Source organism: Manis pentadactyla, chromosome 10 (assembly GCF_030020395.1).
Source record: "Manis pentadactyla isolate mManPen7 chromosome 10, mManPen7.hap1, whole genome shotgun sequence".
NCBI classification, from domain to species: Eukaryota; Metazoa; Chordata; class Mammalia; order Pholidota; family Manidae; genus Manis; species Manis pentadactyla.
In genome coordinates this window covers 33872781-33890272 of record NC_080028.1, presented here as the reverse complement: position 1 = coordinate 33890272, position 17492 = coordinate 33872781, and the positions used below count along the sequence as shown (strand labels likewise).

The 17492-nt window shown below is 44.0% G+C and overlaps 1 long non-coding RNA gene across 3 annotated transcripts in view; it reads left to right on the top strand.

The window, feature by feature from the left end:
* Positions 1-17492, top strand: part of LOC130679005 (uncharacterized) — a 78340-nt gene that overhangs the window by 6871 nt on the left and 53977 nt on the right. For all 3 annotated transcript variants that reach the window (XR_008992000.1, XR_008991999.1, XR_008992001.1), the window contains 2 exons: positions 10733-10843; positions 11769-12079. This is a non-coding gene — a long non-coding RNA (uncharacterized LOC130679005). The remainder of the gene's footprint in view (positions 1-10732; positions 10844-11768; positions 12080-17492) is intronic.

Sequence of the window (17492 nt, the reverse complement as noted above, 5' to 3'; positions counted from 1 at the left end):
ACCCCCACCTTCACCCACATATAACCATAACCCTAAATCTAAATAAAAAACTTATCGTAACCTTAAACCCAAAACCTAACTCTTATCATAACCATGTTCTCAAACTATACCTCAAAACAAATCCTAAACTTACCCGTACCCTCCACCTTCACCATTACTCTCATCTTCACCTATACTTACCCTAAATATGACTGTAACCATAAACCTACCCTAAACCTAACCATAACCCTAAAAATAGTCATTCACCCTCACCCCTCACCCTCACCTTCACCCACACCTTACCATAACCTGAAACCTAAACCTAACCCCAACCCTAAAACTGAACCTGAAACCTAACTGTAACCATAGCCATATCCTCACGCTACACTTAATCCTAAACCTAATCCTACCCCAACTCTAGCTCTAAGACTAAACCCTCACCCTCACTCACACAGAACCATAACCATTAACCTAACTCTATTGCTAACCCTTACCTTATACCCAAATCCTAACTCTATGCCTAACCATAACTTCATCCTACACCAAACCCTACACCAAACCCTAACCCTAACTCGACACATACCCTTACCTCCTCATCCTCACCCTCATAATTACCCACACACAACCGTAATCCTAAACCTAACTCTAGCCCTAACCGTAACAATAAACACTAACACTAACCTTCAATGTAAACATATCCTCAAACTATACCTAACCCTCAATGTACACCTAATTCTAACCCTAAATCCTAACCCTTCTCTCATCCACACCTCACTCTTAGGCTGACGATAATCTTAACCCTACACATAACCCTAACCCCTCACCCTAACTAAAACCAAAACTATAACTTCATCCTAAACCTTACCCTAAACCTAATCGTGAATGTAATCCTAATCCAGGCCCCAAACCAGACACCCTGAAACTGAAAACCCAAAGTCCTGAAGCCAAACACAAACCCTAATCCTGACTCTTTACCCTCAACCAAGCCCCTGAAGTGGATCCTGAAACCCTGAACCTGAACCCAAACCCTTACATTTGAACATGAACCCAAAACCTAACTCTGACCCATTACCCTGAACCCAAACCAGAACCCCTGAATGTGAATCTGAACCCAAACCCTGAACCCTGAATATTAACTACTGACCCCCACCCGAATCCCTGACCGGTCCTATAGGAATCCAAAGAAATAACCCTGTTTTGTTCAAGCCCCAGTTGCATATGCTAAAGGACTGCAGCACAATCAACATTTATTTCCAACGATCTGCACTTTAGGCATGTGGCTTTCTTGTTAGTCTGACCTTTATGCACATGATTTCCTTGAGGGACACTGAGGAAATGATTCCTGTAGAATGAAGCTCTGCTCCTGAAGGACTGGGCTAGAAGCATGTTGAATTGCACTGTTTTTGTTTTCTGACTGTAATCATAAACGCACCCTACACTTAACCCTAAACCTAACCATAAACCTACCTTTCACCATAACCCCAATCCTAAACCCGAATCTTAACTCTAATGGTAACCATATCATTCCACTACACCCAAGAGGAAACCTAACATTACCCCTAGCCCTACTGCCAATTCCTTACCCTTCCCTCACCTTCACCTACACGTAACCATAATCCGAAACCTAAACTGAACCCTTAACCTAACATTAAGCCCAAAACCTAACTCTAACCACAACCATGTTCTCACCCTACACCTAACAGACACTAACCATACCTGTAATCCCCCACCCTCACCATCACTCTCATCTTCACCACTCCCCATAACCATGACCCTAATCCTAAATACGGCCTTGACCCTAACATTAAACAATACCTTAAGTCCTACTATAACCTGTAATAACTAATCCTCACCCTACACCTAACCCTATCCCTAACCCTGTACACTCACCTTTGCAGCTCAAGCTCACCCTAACATTCACCCACACCTTACTGTAACCCTAAACCTAAACCTAACTCAAACCCTAACACTTAACCCAAAGCCTAACTATATCCATAATCATATTGTAACCCTACACTTAACCCTACATCAAAACCTAATCCTAACCATGGCCACCAAACATAAACCCACAGCTTATCATAACCCTAAATCTAAATCTAACCCAAACCCAAACACTGAATGCAAAGCCTAACTCTATCCATAACCATATCCTCACCCAAAACTTAATCCTAAACCTAACCCTGGCCACTAAATCTAAACCCTCATCCTCACCCTCACCTTCACCCACACTTAACTGTAATTTTAAACCTAATACTAATGCTGACCCGCACCCTTAATCCAAATCCTAACTCTAACCCAAATCAAACCTTCATCCTTACCCTAACTCTTCACCTAACATTAACCCTAACACTACACATACCCCTAAACCCTCACGCTCACCCATATCTTCACCCACACCTAACCATAATAGTAAACGTATCTGTAGTCCTAATGCTAACATTAAATCCTAACCCTTTTACCATAAAGATATCCTCACCTTACACTACACCTAAACCTAACCCAAACCCTAACTTTAGCCACTAACACTCACCCTTCACCCTCACCGTCACTTTCACACACACCTAACTGTAAGCCAAATTCTAAAGCTGATCCTAACCTAATTCTGAATCCTAAGCTGCATGCTAACTGCGACCATATCCTCACCCTACACCTAAAGCTAACCTTAACCCTAATGCTGACCCTAAGGCTAACCCCTCACCCCCACCCACACTCAGTTGGATCTAGAAACTGAAACCTATGTCCAATGCTAACCCTTAGTATAAAGCCTAATCCTAACTCTAACGCTAACCATAGCTCATCCTAAACCTATCCCTAACCCTACCCTTACCCCTAACCTCTCAACCTCACCTTAACCTTCATCCACAGCTAACCATCATCCTAAACCTGAACTGAGCTCTAACCCTAACACTAAGACCTTACTCTAAGTCTAACTGTAGCCATCAACCCATCCTACACTTAATCCTAAACCTAACTATAACATTAAAACCCTGGACACTCACCCTCACCTCACCTTCAACCTTACTGTGACCTGAAACCTAAACCTAACCCTTACCCTAACACTGAAACTGAAACATAACTGTAACCATAACCATATCCTCATCCTACAGTTAACCCTAAACCTAATCCTAATCCTAACTCTGGCCACTAAAACTAAACACTCACATTCAGCCTCACATTTACCCATGCCTAACTGTAATCCTAAACCTTAACCTAACCCCAAACTTAATACTGACCCTAAACCTAAGTCTAACCATAACCATATCCACAGCCTACACCTAACTCTAACTCTAAAACTAAACCTAGTCCCAGCACTAAACCCTCACACTCACTCACACGGAACTTTAACACTTAATCTAACTCTATTGCTAACCCAAACCCTAAACCCAATCCCTAAGTCTTTCCCTAATCATAACTTCATCCTAAAACTAACCCTAACACTAACCACATCTTCCCCCACACAAAATGTAACCCTAACCCTCAATAGAGCCCTAACTCTAACAATACAAACTAACCCTAACTTTAAATGTAACAGTATTCTCAAACTATACCTAACCCTCCACCAAAGCCTAACTCTAACCCTAAAAACTAACCCTTCCCTCACCCACACCTCACTCTTAGGCTATAGATAAATTTAACCCTACAATTAATCCTAACCCCTCACCCTAACTCAAAGTGAAACTATAACTTCACCCTAAGCCTTACCCTAAACCTAATCCTGAATTGAATCCTAATCTGTGCCCCAAACCTGAGACCTAGAAACTGATAAACCAAAGCCCTGAACCCAAACCCAAACCCTAACCCAGAACTGAGCCCCTGAAATGGATCCTGAAGCCCTGAACCCAAACTGAAATATGTACACTTCAACACAATCCCCAACAGTAACACTGACCTCTTACCCTGAACTGACACCCTGAACCCTAACCTTAACCCCTGAATGTGAATCTGAACCCTAACCCTGAACAATAACTGTGGACTCTCACCCGAACCCCTGACCCAGAACTGTAGGAATCCAAAGAAACAACCATGTCTTGTTCAAGCCCCAGTTGCATATGCTAAAGGACTGCAGCAGAATCAACATTTATTTCCAAAGATCTGCTCTTTAGGTGCATAGCTTTCTTGTTAGTCTGACCTTTATACACATGATTTCCTTGAGAGTCACTGGTATCGAGGAAATGAGTCCTGTGGAATGAATCTCTGTTCCTGCAGGACTGGGCTAGAAGCATGGTGAATTGCATTGCTTTTGTTTTCTGACAGTGCTTCTTCTTCTAACCCTAACCCTAACCCTTGCCACCTACCCTAACCCCTCACCCTCACCTTTACCCATACCTAACTTCAACCTTAAGCCTAATCCATACCCTAACCCTAACACTGAACACTAAACCTACCTCTAAGAGTAACCATAATCTCACCCTCCAGCTAATGTTTATCCTAACAGTAACGCTAACCCTTTTCCTCCTAACCTTCACTCTCTCCCTTAGTCACAGAGAACCAGAACCCTAAACTTTACTCTATCCCTAACCCTCACCATGACCTTAAAGCTGTCTGTCACCCCAACAGTAGCTTTAACCTAAACCTAACTCTACACTGACCATACCTGTAACCTTTCCCCAACCCCCACCACATCACTCTCACCTTCAACCATCCCTAATCGTAAACCGCAACCTAAATCTAGCCATAACCCTTACATTAAACGAATCCTAAATCTAAACTTAGCCATATCCTCACCATACACCTAACCCTAACTAATCCTAGCCCCTAACCCTTCTCTTACCCATACCTCACTGTTAGTCAAAAGCAAAAGTGAATCCTACACCTAACGCTAGCCCTAATTCTACCCATACCCCTACATTCTCACCCTCACTCTCATCTTCACCCACAACTAACTGTAATCCTAAACCTAGATCTAGCCCTAACCCTAATATTAAACCCTAACCCTAACTCTAACCATAACCCTGGCCACTAACTCACACTCACCTTCACCCACTCCTAACTGTAACCCTTAACTTAAGCCTTACTCTAACCCTATCATGAAACCCTACATGTAACTCTAATCTTAACCATATGCCACCATTAAATTTAACTCTTGTTTGCATTTCATGGCAATTATTTTATAAGGAGAAAAAAATTGGCATTTGAAATAATTGCATCCCAGATTGTCACTACTTGAGTTGCCAAGTTGCATGAATTTTAACAAAGTTATGTGAAACAAATAACATTGAATCATGTAGTCTGCATTTTCTGCAAGATTTGGGTCTACATTCTTGATCCTGGGCTCCCTGAGTTAGAGTCATACCTTGAATGAAAAAACAGAAACTGGAAATGTTACCTATTTAGCAGGCTTCACATTAGATTAAATAGATTTTACTCCCTGTTCCCTGGTAGTTATATATAATTAAAAAGCACCGAGGAATGTGCGTAAAAGCACAATGAAGTAGTAATCATGTGAACAGTGGTTTATTTTAACTCACTGCTTAGGGGAAGCTGCTTTTATTCAGATCAATTTGTGAAAAGGCCGATGAGAACATGACAGTGAGAGAGAAGGGAGCATGTTCTTTCAAATTGCTCTGCTGAGAAAACACAATTAATGAAACACATCTAATTGCACAAATGCTTCAGAAGGCATTATTACGGAGTACACTTTAAAGGTTGTGCTCCTATGTAATGGCTTCCTCTTGGGGGGAAACCCATCCTATTCAATAAAACACTTTATTGAAGTCAGATTCACTCAGATCGCTGTTATAAAAGAAGACTGAGGTGAGGAGCTCTAACCGTTGGGAGCTGGACCCGGGTGTCATGTTAGTGCCGGGCTGCTCCTCACTGGAGCTTATGCTCCAGAACAAAGACAAGAATGGAGATGCTGACTCTTCGAATCAAGTCACTGATTTGTTAAAAAGCAATGTACTGGGCATCCACTGTGTTAAGATGCTGCCCTTGGTGCTCTGGACACAAAGCATAAGCTCATTAACACTTGCTGGGCATTCATTGTGTTGGGCACCACCTCATTGAATCTCACACCCACTCTGTGGGATCAGGGCTGTTACTGCTATGCTTAGACCAGGTAGGAAATAGGCTTATGTAACACATACAGAATGCTGGATCATGATTTAAGTGTTAAGAAGGAAAATAAGACAACGGAAGGAGGGTAGGAAGAGCTGGGGCTGCATCACTGCAGTAAAGAGGGTGGCTAGGAAATGTCACTAGAAAGGAGGAAGAAAGCCATGGAACCCTCTAGGGAGGGCACTCTAAGCAGAGAGAGGAGCATATGCAGAGGACTTGAGGTGGAAGGATGTGGAAGGGCTGGCAGGAAGGCTGTGTGGCTAGGAGAGAGATGGAAGGAGCAGGGGGTCCATCCGAGAGGCAGGGGGCCAGAGCACGGGGACCCGGGTAGGTCACTGAGGGACTGTGGACTTTAAGTGACAGGGACAGTCCTTGAAGCTGTATGAGCAGAGGAGGGTGATAATGTGACAGCAATAGAACCACTCTAGCTGCTGTGTTGAGAATAGTTGGGATCCTGGTTAGGATGAGGCAGTCCGTGGGGGAGAAGGTGACATGGTCTGGCCCCGGGCCTCAACAGCGGAATGTAAAGATAAGGCCAGATTCTGGATATACTGTATTTTAATGGTAGAACAAGAGGATCTGTGACAGCTCCGATGGGGAGGGGAAGGGGGAGTGGCGTTGGGCTCTGCAGGTCTGTGGCCAGGCTCCAGAGGCACAGAGCGGGTCGTCCTTTACTAAGGAGGGGACAACTGGGGCCACTTCGGAAGCCCAGTTTGAGACATTTAAGTCTGAAATACTCAGGTGACCAAGTGGAGATGTCAAAGAGGCTAACAGTCCTGAGCTAAAGAGATGAACAGAGCTGGCAACATACTTTGGAGCAACATTATCATAAGCACAGAATTTACAGTCAGCGAATGAGGGAGGCCACCAGGGAGATGGCTGTGAGGGAAGCAGATGCCCAAAGACTGAGTTCTGGGCTGCGCCAACCTTCCAAGGTTGAAGATGATGAAGAACCAACAAAGGGGGTCTGAGAGCAGCCACAGAAGCAGGAAGAAAACTGGAGTCCAGACCTTTGATCTGGGGGTCTGCTAGGCTGGAGAAAATAGCATTATTCCAGCTTTGCCTACTTCCATGGTGTTTTGGAATAAAATGAGATGATAAATATGAAATTCTTTATAAAAATGATGCAGCCTTCTATGTTTCTAAAATTCTCAAGGACTTCCCAAGGGTGCATGAAATGAAGCGTATTGACTTTTAAAAATAAGTGTACACACATTTATTATATTGATTTAAGATATATTAATTTAAATAAATCAATCAACCAAAATTATGAGGTAGACCTCTAGGAGTAATAATACATTTAAAAACACAGAAAATTATAAAACCCACCAAGGTTCTTAAACATTGCTGAGGCTCCCTGCATCCTCCAGCCATTTGATCCGTCTTTCAGTGGCTGTGGCAGCTTGAAGAGAAAAATACTTGCCTTTTATGGTACCAGTACCACTTCGGGATTTAACTTCCCATCCCTCTACCAGAGGCTACACAGCTGTCTCTGGACGGTTAGATCCCAAGAAATAAGGCTGTGTCCACATATGTCCTAAAGATAGTGACATCCTAACCCTAATGACTCTTAACCTTGTATGGCGTCTATATACATTCCAGACCTGTTTTTAGGATTGTAATATTTGTGTTTATTGAACTTAGAGCTTATAATGAGTCTGAGTCTTCAGGTAATGGTAATGACAGAAGCAAAAATGCTAGAAATGCCCCATAAGGCAGTTGTCTAGTGCACAGAGAACTTGGAATCAGACTGTCAAGTTCAGATCCTAAGTGGGCACCTATAAAATAGAAATAAGCCTGGGACCTCCCTGCTAGTCTTGTGAGGATTCAGTGAGTTAATATTTGTAAAGCTCTTAGGATGGTGTCTGGCACTTGATGAGTGCTACACAAGGGCCCATTCCATAAGAGGAAATACTCCACACGCACCCACGGTGTGCACGATGTTGGCCTAAGCATGGGAGATACAACAGAGAACAGGACAAACCCGTACAGGGTGGTGGGGGTCTGGAGAGCAAACGAGGAAACAAACACATGGGATAATTCTAGTGTGTGTGAAGCAGTCAACAGAGATACGGTACAGAGAGTGGCTAGGAGTGGAGGGCAGTGAGGAAGGCCTCTGTGAAGGGGGAGTCTGAACCAAGGCCTGGGCACTGCAGAGGCACCAGGCATGTGAGGAGCCAGAGGCAGAGGGTTCCCAGCAGAGAAAACCACAGCAGCAAAGGTGAGGCAGCCAGGAAGGCAAAATACCAACCTGAGCTCAGAAAATGAACCATCTCATTAAATGTGGGAAAGGCATATGAGTGAGACATGCAGGGCCCAATTAAGTCATTCAGGAATCGGGCGGGAACATATCCATGGGGGAGCCTTTCACACCTCTGGTCACAACTCTGAGAATGTATTGATGAAGCATGGATCAAGCTTAATGCTACAAGGTAAGGACGTTTAAATTCTAATGTGACTGACAGGCACATTTTCACAGCAGGACTGAGGACTTTGCCTCCTCCTTCACCCACCCGTCCATCCCCTTATTAACATGTAAATACAATCTTTTTCTGTGTTCTTTGAACCAAGGCTGGACAAGGGACAAGGTAACTTTCCCCTAGTATAAAATGGCCTTTCTGGATGTCTTATTTTGCCCACCCAACTCTGCTGCTAGAATAACCTGGCCCAATCTCTTCTGTCTGAGATTATCCTCAAATTTTAAGTTGATAGCCACCTGGGATCAGGCTTTCTGCCTCAGCCCCCGCGGCCTTTTGGCCTGCACAGCCTGATGGCAGAGCTTTGCCTTTCTGCTGTCCCCAGCCTTTTGCTTTGTTGCACTTTTGACAGCTATGGACCTTGCGGAGAAGACAAACAGGTTTAGTGACCAGTTTGGTCCCAGCGGACCTGCACAGCGGGAACTCACCTCTACCCTGCGATCTAGGGCAGTGCCTGCCTGGGCACAAGGAAGTCAGCCAGGTTCCCAGAGAGCCCAAAGGCCTCCAGTCCAAGCAGATCTGTCAGTCTGCTCACTGAGGGAGCAAAGCTGGCTCCCCCACCATAATTACAGGGTGACTGACTTATCATTCTGAACTTGGGTGCATGGCAAGGGTAGTGTTATTTGTGCCAGTTTCTAGTATTGGGCCAAAAGATGAAATACCATGCTAGTCTGATTGGTTCCAAGAATCCATCTGCACAAACAGAGCTCCTGTATATGCCAATGTGTGTTTGAAGATTATGCCACGTGGCTCAGTGTCTTTGGCAAAGCCCTTTCAAAAGGAAATTACAAATCTTCATATATTCAGAGCCATTTAATAACTGGCAAGCTACTGCCAGCCACCAAAGCTGCTGTCAAATCTACAGAAATATCTTAAAGGATCCATCCTTGTCAGGTTAGTTTTATACCTAAATAAACATACTACAAATGACAGATGCTACATTTTCTCTAAAGGAAAGAAACATTCATTTATCTCTAGCCCTGGCCCATGTCACTGTAAACATGCTAAACCCCAGATCGGAAAAGAATACTTTGTAAAGATTGTGGAAGGCAGTGTGAGACTCTGCCCCAGAAATGGACTGTGGATGGCAGAGGCAGAGATTAGAATTATAGCTCCTCCATCTGACAGCTTCATGTCCTCCAGCAAGTTTCATAACCTCTACAAACCTCAGTTACTCATCTGTGCAATGGGAATTGTACGTTTTTACAGTGAGTGAGTCACCTGCTGTACAAGAGAGGCAGTCAATAAACCAATGTTTCTCAGACTGGCAGGGGTCTCATGAGGAATCCTCTAGATTTGGAAATTCTCTATGAAGCAGTTTTACATTTATGTTTACCTTTCAATCATAATCTTAAAATCAATATAGCCATATTCTAGGTAGTTTGAAAGATCCATTTGGATTAAATTTTAGGGCTCAATTTGGAATCTGAGTTTATGTGTACATTGGCCCAAATGATACTGCTTGAATGGTCATGAGCTAGAGAGAACAGGAGAAAAATAGAGCTGATATAAAGGAAGCAAACATGCCAAGTGAAGGTCCATGGTGTCTGCAGGTTGTGTGCATGTGGTCCTAAGAGTTCAGAAGAGAGAGAAGTGGGAGAACTAAGGGCATGCACGGTACCTGCCCTACAGGCACCAGGAAGGCCACATGCTTGCACCATAGCTGTGAGCCACAATTAAACTCACAGAACAGTGTTTGTCACGTTTAATTAATACCATTATTTTGAATCTTATTTGTTTTAATTAATACTATTATTTTGAATATTATTGGTTTTATAATTTTGTTTCTAACATGTAAAATTGTTTTAATGTCCTGGTAGTTTGCACTAATAAAGAAGTTCACACCTGGTTTTAGGCTTTACATATTTAAGTAAAAATAGAAACAATTGTTATCAACAGTGGATGTTCATTCAAACTTTTTTCCCCCATAGAATGGTTTCAAAGATTCTTCAATCTTCAGAAACCCAGCAATAATTAGTCACTGTTAAAATAATTATGAAGGAAATAAAGAAACTGATGTAAGAAATAAACAGCCTTATGTTATTTTAAGTGCAAAAACAGACTCTATATATTACATAGATATTATGGATAATATTGTGTGGAAAAAATTATGTCCAGGAAAAACAACAACATAACAGGATATTCTAAATAATAATTGTTAGGTGATAAAATTATGAGCAATGTATTTTTTCTACTTTAAAACATTTTGTCTTTCATAGAAATGATTTTCATAATTCTGAAACACGCCTTCAATGGGAGGAGCGCCTCCAGGGTGAGGATGTACCCTGAAACTAACACAGGCTGATTCCAGACCGGCCACTGAAGGGCAGGTAGGGAGACCGGCGCTTCCCAGCATTTCCACCCCAAGCCCCAGCCCCTGGTTCCAACAGATTCTTGTACTGCTCACTAAATACCTCCTTGGTAGCTCCAACAGGTGTGATTTACAGGGCAAGTTTCTCTCTTAAAACACGTTTCCAGGAACTCCAATTCTTTGTAGTACTGCTAAGTTCCAGGAACAGTCTGTGCAGGCGTGAAGGTGGTCTCCCCCGAGGCTTCTCCCTTGGCACGTCCTCTCTGCCCACTCCTTTTCCCACTATGGGGAGATAGGTGTCTACTGGTTTCCTTGTCTTTCTAGCCCCGCTTTTTCTCACCTCTGCCTTCTTTCTGGTGTTCTTCCCCAAGCGGTAGTCATTGCACCACGCCCAGCCAGACGGTTGGTGGCTGCGCTTCCCAGTTCCGTTCCTCCCTTATACTTAACTTTGGAGAGCGTGGTGGGAATTCCTACTTAACGCCAGCTGTACTCTAAGTGCCTAACGCTAGTTACAGTGGGCACACACACGAACACTGTTAAAATACTCAGGCTGCCCCAAAGCACACACATCAGTGTATTTGGAGTTGAGTGCTGGCATTGGTGATTCTAATGTCCAGCTGAGGTTGGGAGCCATCAAATCCGTGGCCCAGACCTGAGGCAATACCGTCAAAGTCTGAGAACACACACTCGGAACCAACTGCCCGAAACTGAAACCTGGCTCCGCCATGGACCTGCTAGCTGCATAACCTCCAGCAATTTAATTGATCCCTTTGACCCTCCGTTCCCTTACTCTCAAGGCGGAGAGGACACTGCTGGTGATATCTACCTCCTAGGGCTGAGGTGGGGATTAAATACTAGCACACCTATGAAGGACTTAGGGCAGGCCAGCATGCATTCAGGCTGGTTCCTCTTACTGATGATTATTATCACTCATCATCTTATAGGCACCTGGCTCAGGGGCACCCAGGTGGCAGCTCCAGGAATGAAGGAACAGGAGTTTTGGTCTTGGGGAAGAGTTGAATCTGCTCTGTTGGATGGAAGTCTGTAGACAGAGGTTGTAAGGTCCTCCTTTTCCTCTGAAACAAGATTTTATGGAAGTTCCTGTCCTGAACAGACGTTTGCTGGTCTCCAGTCCCCACCAGGCACTGCAGCTAAGGACACTTGGGAAGTCGTGTACATCAGCCACACTTGTGTGGACCTCTCCTAAGCAGCCCCATGGAGCTTTAAGCAGTGCCTGACAGGAGGAGCTTTTCATGTAAGCACAAAACCCCATTTCTGCAGCCTTCTCACAGGTGGACCTGATTTCCAAAGGACCTGCAGCCCCCAGAGGCCTTCGACGACCCCCCTCTCCCTCCCCCAGCCCCAGGCTTGTGGGAACCGGGGTGTGTGGCCTGTCAGGATAGGGTTCATTCCCCCTCTGGTTTGCTAACTCTTGCCTTTGAACAAAAGCCCTCCCGCCTGCATGTGCAGCACACCTGCGTGTCTTTGTTTTGATGTGACAGTGTTGATTTAGCATCAGGCCCAGCAGGGGTTGTGGTTACGGCTCTGTGATAAGGGCCTCTGAGCAGCTTTGCGGACTGGAGGAAAATGCCAAGTCGGGTAATGAAAACTGAACCGCCCCGCTCTGTGGCTTAAAAATATCTTTACCAAAATTATGAAAGCACCCCAAAAACAAAACAAAGTAGAAACCATCCCTCTGTCTTGCAGAAGTTTTCCTTCCCCGCCTCGATCCCCAGAAAGCAGTGGGGCCTGTTGGAACAGGTACTCAACTCGCGGTGAGTACGGTTTCCACTGGCGCTTCCCGCACTACCTGCACTCCGCCCCCGCCGCAATGCACTGCCGTCTGTGATCCCTTCCATACGCCCTCGCCTTGCCTATCATGTTGGTGAATCACTGGATTGATGCATACGTAGCCAGTTACGAAGCACCAACTATGCATCGGGTACTGTGGGAAACGGGAGAAGAGAGACGGAAGCAGGCCAGGCACTGTCCCTGGGCGCAAATGTGTGAACAAATAGGTACAACCAGAGGTTTGGTAAATACATGCTGATAACGACGTGCGTCTAGGGGAAAACTGATTTTCACAAATGAGGACCAGTAGTATTTTGTAAAGAAGGTGACTCTGAAATTGAATGTTGAGTGATGACTAGGTGCTTGCCAAGGCTGGGTGGGGTGGAAAGGGTGATGTACAAAGTTTCAACAAAGGCTAAGCTGCAGAGCCTGGTGGGTGAGGAATGGCAGACACTTCCGGGCGCCAGAAACCTAGGTTGTGAGAGGTGTGTGTGTACCAGAGAGAGGCCAGGAGAGAGGAATGCTGTTGGATACCAGAAGAGGTGAAAAGGGAGTAGGGGCCACATCCAAGATGTATGATCTAAAGGAGTTTAGAGCTCCCTACGAACAGAGGAGCCAACGACAACGACCTGTAAGCACAACCCAGTCAGATCTAAGCCACTGGAAAGTTCATGCAAAATAGTTAGTTATACAAATGGCTAGAGATTAGAATAGGTGCTTTGTTTTATTTGCCACCTTCTTTTTTTTTACCTTGTTAGGTAAGAAATCTGCAAGCAGTTGTATAATCCTGTTCTCTTGCTTACTTCTTAAGTGACAGTACTTAAGTTTCAGGACATAAATTTACAAGTTGTTGCTTTGATTTTCAGCCTCCTCTGTGGACCTTCCATTTAGTGCAGATTGAGAAAATGTCATATCCTAAAAGCTTTCAAGATTAATTCCATTGTACTCTTACCACTCCCTTACTCTCCTTCCTGCATCATGCATTTTTCTTCTTTTTTTGTGTACCTTGATTATCATCTGGCAAGCAGAGATTATATCATGAACATTTTATAACCCCATAGTGCCAGCATAGAAGAGGCTATTAATAGCTGAATGACTTAAAACAATATCCCCTCATGCAGTTGCACATGCCTGGCACAGAACAGGTGCATAATTAGAAGAAAGCACATAAGCTATGGAATCAGAAAGTGTAGGGATTTAACCCTGGCTAGGTCACTTGATCATTAGTGGTCCTGGGCAAGTCGTTTCACTCTGAGCCTCAATTTCTCCATTTGTAAAATGGAGCTAATAACATTGTTAAAAGATTTTTTTAAAAAAGATAAAATCATGACTCTCATACAGATATAAAATGAACACATTCTAAAGATTTTATCTAACAGATTAATGTTAAATTGTTTCACAGGAGAAATAAAGGAAGCACAAATTTATATGACATTCAGGAATGTGGAAATGAGTTTACAAATAGAAACTGACTTTTTCTAATGGGGCAGTGAGTGAGAGGAGAAGCCACTTTAATTCCATCCAGTCAGAATATATTTGGGTATCCATAGACCAGAATCTATGCACTGCTATCAGTTATCCGTAACCCACAGAGTAGCATTAAAAGCTGTGAAAGGCTCAGAGTCCCCCCTTAGAAGCAGAATCAGGTAACTTGTAAGAGAACAGCAAGGGAACCTGAATGACTGCTGCCATGGTGCTCGTGTGAAAGTCAGTGGGCCTCGGCTCCCACCAATGTAAAATGATAGTGGTTGAACACGGCTCTGCCATGACCCCTTCCCACTGGAGGCCAGCGTGAGTTCTGTTAAAAGTGGGCATTTGCTTTACCCTGGTTCGAAGTCCTTATTCGAACACAGCTCTCACTGATGAAAACTGGATTTCCACTGTGCCTACTATGACTTTCCAGAAGCACTTTCTTCAAGGGACCAACACCAAGCGATGATGGCACCACTGTTGCTGGCAGTTCAGTTCCTGTGGGAAGCAGACTAGACAGTTTCCTGAACTCACTCCATGTGAAATGATGAGGAAGCACAGATGGAAGCAGAGCTCAGTAGAGTATGTGTGTGCACATGTGTGTGATTAAATAGTGGTAATCAAAACAGTCAACTTAGACGTTCCTTGCATATAGCCAAAATAGTTTTCTGCTGGTAAAAAAGGATGGGATAGGTATAAAAGTTGGGTGTAGTTTGGAACTGTCTCTGCTTTTAGTGTTTTGGATCCCAAAGTGGCTCCACTTGTCTATGTCTTTCCTTTTTCAAAGCCTTTCATTTAAAAATGGTAATAAGGAATCATACAATTTGTACTGAACAGTTGACATATAATAAAGATTGGGTATCTGCACCCAGTTGAGGAATTGAAGTCAAAAGGGTCTGAAATGGTGAAGTCATCCAACAGAAGCTCATTTCTCCCCAAAGTCTGTAGCCATGTACAAAATAAGCAGTTTTAGAGATACTCTGTGTGTGCACTGGTCCTCAGGGTAGGGATCCCAGGTCGCTTCAGGCCTCGGTCCAGACCACATCCCTGTGGTCTCCCATTGCACAACAGAAGCCGACTTTGGCCCATTTAAGGAAAAGAGGGATTTAGTGGCAGGAAATGGAATGGAAGAGGAAACAGAGTTACTCTGGGATCCAGAGAGCAGGAACTAATTCCTAGTGAGCATGATTTCTCGTGGCTCTCAGTGATTTTCCCCCTGCCGTAAGCAAGATTTTCTGAGGAATTCTTTGGCCTAGATTAGCCCCTCAATGGCTACAGGAAGTGAAGCTTATTGACTGGTAGTGCCACCAAAACAGAGCACTATTCAGGGGTGATCAAGGCCCTCAAGGGAGTCCTGATATTACCGAGAGAGGAGGGAATGATGCCGGCAAGCTAAAACCACAAATGTCCACTAAACACACCCACTCGTGGAAGTCTGTATATCATGTGAGTGGGGAAGTCATGGAACCTTATCATGGATCTCAGCTTTAAAAACTGGGTTCTAAAAACCCCTGAGTCTGTCCACTCTGTGGACAATTGTAGGAAGGCAATATTGAAATGCCTTCCTAAACATACTCTATTTCCTGAAAGTATGCTTGCTGTTCGAGGACCTAGAATTAAGGAAAAATTGGAGAACCTGATAGAAAAAATGAGAATGAAGATACCAAAAAGTGTCAAGAAGCAAATAAAGGAGCTGGGAACAGTCCAACTTTTCCCAGGCCTTATCCTCGATTATGTCATCTCCATGTAAAGACGTATCTACTCTTCCACCACGTGATCCACCTGACATGCGTGGGGTCCAGTGACATTACAGCAACTGAAGTCCCAGGGAGGATGATCCAGAGAGACCTGTTATATACAGACTGAAGCCGTCGGGTAGTGAGACTGTAGAACCACGCCTCTTGGCTTGACTTCTGATCTCCCTGAGGCGGGTACAGCACCAGAGAGACCCGTGACAGAGCGCAAGCATCTCCCCCATCTCAGCAGGATGTGGTCTGGACCGAGGCCTGAAGCGGCCTGGGATCCCTACCCTGAGGACCAGCGCACACACAGAGTATCTCTAAAACTTCTTATTTTGTACATGGCTACAAGCTTTGGGGAGAAATGAGCTTCTGTTGGATGACTTCACCATTTCAGACCCTTTTAACTCAATTTCTCAATTGGGTGCAGATACCCTCTAAGGCCCCCTGTGAGTTTTGCCCCTGCCCACTTCCCCAGATGCATCTCAAGCTCCTCTTGCTCTTAATTCTAATCTTTAGCTACATTGGCCTCCTTTCCAACTCTCATCCTTCCTCAGACCTCAAGGCTTCATCATACATTATATGCCCGGCTGATGTGCCCCTCCCCAGCTCTGGCTGATTTCAACTTATTTCTCAGTTCCAGCCTGAACTGTATTCCCCACAGGAATCATCACTGTTCCAAATTAGATCAGGCCCTTACCTGTCAGCCCATACTTGTTTTTCATGGCACTTACCATACTGGTAAATTATCTGTGTGCTGACCTAGTATATCCCTGTCTCCCAAGCCTGATAAACTCTGGAAGGGTACAGGCCAAATCTGTCTCATTCACTTCTAGAAACCCAGAGACAGGCACATGGTAGGTCGTCATTAAATAGACTGAGAGGAGCTATCAAGAACAAAAAGAAGAAATCAGCTAAGGTATTAAATTTAGAGCATGATGTACATGCTAACAAGTGTAGAGGTAGAAACAGATGTAAAACATAAAGTAGAATTGCAGAATATTTTCCATTCTTTCAACCTCAGAAGTGAAGGGAGCCAAGAAAACATAAGGATTGTCGCCAAAGGAGTTAAGGTTTTAGTTAAAGCTAAAAGTTCACGTACAACATTTGGTTGCCCTGGCAACAGAACGAGCATCTTATGATAATGATATTATAATATGAAAGCAAATACAAATAAATTAACAACTTACCAGAAAAGGAGCAGCAAATGGTCTAGTTAGCTTCACCTTTGGGGATAATATGAAGTGAAGTCCTGGAAGGGGCTCCATGCTGCAAAGGACGCTGTCCAAAGCTTGAGTTATGTATAGAGGAACAAGTCATAGAATTTAACAAACCAATTTTAAAATCTATATGAGGAAGCACATAAGGCTATGATCAAACTAAGATGGTTTTAAATAACAGAACAAGATATGATACTTGCCCTGTATGTCAGTTACATTTTAGCACAATTATGTTGTGGAAACTATGATTACAAAACCTCAGTGATTTAGTTTATTATAAAACAGTAAACATTTATTTTGGCCCATTAGTTCATGAGATGGCCAGGCAGTTTTGGTGCTCTAAGCCACGTGAGGCTATTTTGGCTGGGTTCTCTCACAAGGGCAGCTGGCGAGCTGCTGGCACTGATTGGTCTAAGATGGTCTCAGCTTGGATTGACTCTACCCTGCA